This window comes from Adiantum capillus-veneris, chromosome 22, assembly GCF_014529385.1.
Source record: "Adiantum capillus-veneris isolate H3 chromosome 22, ASM1452938v2, whole genome shotgun sequence".
Taxonomy (NCBI): domain Eukaryota; kingdom Viridiplantae; phylum Streptophyta; class Polypodiopsida; order Polypodiales; family Pteridaceae; genus Adiantum; species Adiantum capillus-veneris.
Genome location: NC_140952.1, coordinates 147,300,168 through 147,303,472, shown reverse-complemented (window position 1 = coordinate 147,303,472; position 3,305 = coordinate 147,300,168).

Genomic DNA, 3,305 nt, shown 5'->3' with positions numbered 1-3,305 from the left:
CTATAATCTTAGTGTTAATAGCCATCATCATTTTAGGGTCGAAGGAATCTTCAACATTAATTAATTAATGAAAGTAAAGTAGATCCATTTAATGCTCCAAGGTTTGACCCACATTTGCCGTTAATCTCAAAATTTTTAAGTTCATTTTGCTCATATTCAACGTCTGCCAATCATGTAGGGTTTTCACAAGGGTTATTTCTAGCGAGGCAAATGCTTTTAAAGAAAAGGTGCTTTCACCATCGGTGTTGGTCTAACCAAGTAGCAAGAGGCAGAAAGAGAAGGAGGCCGAGACTCATCAAAGAATTTTTGGAGGCTAGTGGAACAAAGCCTAATGACGAACGATATTTTTAAGGAAATGAATGGGTTTTAATTCTTGCGAAGCCAGGTAGGGGTACCAACTGGGGCTAAATCGAAAAAGAAGTAGAATCAATTGATATTTAGAGGGAGAGTGAAGCCTCCAAAGGTAGGGGAAAGGGCAGCGCCAACACCAGGTGGAGAATAGGGTAGCAAGTGGGGAATGCGTCAACGCTAGTGCCAGGTGGGAGGAAAGACCAGATTTATCGGTTGGCGGCACAAATAGATAAAGCCGTCTCGATTGGCAACACAATAGATGATGTGGTTTAATCGGTTGGAGCTGGAGCTGGAGCTTTTTTAAAAATTTGTGGATGGGTGGACCCTCCAGGTCGGCACGTTAGCGCAAGAGGTGGAGCTTGTGGTTGTTGTTCCATGGGTAAAGGTTCGAATCCATTGTCGCCTCTTTTACCTTGTAACTAAAATGATGCGGGCTCCTTAGCAGGTTGGCATGGGATTCAAAGGAATCTCCTGTATAAATGAATATGATAAACATCAAGCCAATAGAAGCCGATAGAAGTGTAGGGGACCCCAATTTTTGAAAATTGTAAACAACAAGAATCTAAGGGAGATCCCAGGGAGCTTGAGACAAATTCTAATGACCCACATGCTGCATCCAGTTGCTCTCTCGAACTAAAAGTGGCCATTGGCCTTGTGGTCTCTCTCTCTCTCTCTCTCTCTCTCTCTCTCTCTCTCTCTCTCTTCAACGGCTCTCTAGCGTTTTCTCTACATGCCAGCTCTCTCAATTGGTGGCCTGACAGCTCTCTCTCTCTCTCTCTCTCTCTCTCTCTCTCTCTCTCTCTCTCTCTCTCTCTCTCTCTCTCTCTCTCTCTCTTTGTGAGCGGAAACTGGTGGCCCGATGGCACTCTGGCTTTCTCTCTACGTGGAAGTTCTCTCTCTCTTTCTCTCTTTTTGTGTTCAGGTTGAGGTGCCGTGTTTTGTGGGTGTGAGGCGGCTACGTTATTATCACCAAATGAGAAGGGAAGCGAGAACGAGCTAAAGAGCAGAGGCCGCAAAATTTGAGGAGATGTGGAGCCAGAGAGGGCGGGGCAGACGAGAGAGAGCAACGGACCGTGCAGATGTGGAAGCAGACGCACTAAAAAAGAGAAGCCGAAGGAATCTTAGGTCTAATGAATACATTTCTTTTGAAGTAGGCCCAAATTATCCATTTTGAAAAATAAAAGAGAGGAGAATCTTTCTAAATTCTCTCTCTTATTTCATTGGAAAATTGAGAATTGGTAGCCCGCATGCTGAACTAGCGGGACTCTCTCTCTCTCTCTCTCTCTCTCTCTCTCAGTGCAGCCGTTTTTTGACCTAGTAGACAGCAGTCCACTCTTTTGATCATAACTTCTTCATCCGAACTCCGATTTGGGTGATCTATAGCCTCAATCGAAGAGCACAAAGTCCTCTACGCATTGATGTAAAGACAGAAATTTTCAGAGTTATGGAAGGCGTTTCTGTAGCAGCATTTCCGAACTGAACAGGTTCAACAAAATTGATTCTCATCTCCTATTTTACATACAATGTCTTCCGGCACTCGCAAGGGTTCTTCTTCTTCAACAAGGTCCACAACCATTGTGGAAAATGATCCAAAATCTCCTAAGTGTGGAGATAGCAACACAACCACCCAACCAACGATATCGGAAACCATGATCATGGCGTACTTGGTATCATTGCAAGAGACCGTAAACAAACAAGGCGAAGACTTACGAGCACTTGCAATGGAGAATGGCACACTAAGGGTACTTGTGGTTGAGAATGAGAATCTCAAGAGGACACTTGAGATGCAAACAACGCGTTTGATGCAACTTGAAGAGGAAGTCAAGGAATGTAAACGCTCTCTTGTGGACTTGAATGCTTTGAAGGAGGGGATGAGCAAAGTAGAGCATGACCATGTATTGAAAGAGGAGAAATTTGACACTATGAGCCGGGATGTATGCGACATGAAAAATGTATGCACAAACAAGTCTTGGGCTGATGTATGTGGTAGCAATGTGGTTTCTAATTCCTCACTCATGCAAGCTATGGTTCAAACAAAGAATGTTGAGAATGTAGATGTGGAGGAGTTGAAGGAACGGGAGCGACGTTCCAAGAACATTGTTATTCGTGGAATTCCCGAAGAGAAGTTAGAGACACCTCCTTCTCTTGCCATTGTTATTGAAGATTTCTTCAAAACCCACTTTGGCATGTCCGGAGTTATGGTCTATGGAGCACATAGAGTGGGGAAGCAAGGAGCTCCTCGCTCGGGAGAACGGCCAATTGTATGCACCATGCCGGATGAGACCAAGCGAAAGATTATCCTTGATAATAGTTGGATCTATTTGAGGAATACAAAATGTTTTGTATGTGAAGATCGCACTATTAAGCAACAAAATATGCGTCGCAAGGCATATGAGGAAAAGAATAATAAAAACAAGGAGATTTCTCATGAAGAAAATGTGCCCAAGGAGGAGGCAAGTCTCTCAACCAAATAGGGATGTGTGACCTATGAGACCGAGTTACAATTGAAAATATGCTTTTGGAATTGTAATGGATATCCATGGAATGCGGGGGTTGGCATTGATGAACTAACAAGCAAAGCCGATGTTGTACTTCTTGTTGAAACTTGGGAGCATGAGACACAAAGGATTAACGGCTTGGAGGATTACAATGTACATTCATTGATGTGGTCAAAGAATCTCAAGCAACGAAGAGGACAAGAAGGGTTAGCATGTATGGTTAAGAAAGGATTGGAAGATTTTGTATCAATTGTGAAAGATGACAAGTACAAACGTTATGTATGGCTGAAAATTATGACACCAAAAAGAGCACCCATTTTTGTAGCCGGTTGCTACATTCCTCATCATGATTCTCCCTTTTATGCTTGCATGGATAGAGATCAACCATTTTCTGATTTGGAAGAGGACATTGCTTATTTCAAAGGTGAAGGTGATGTTATTGTATTTGGGGATATG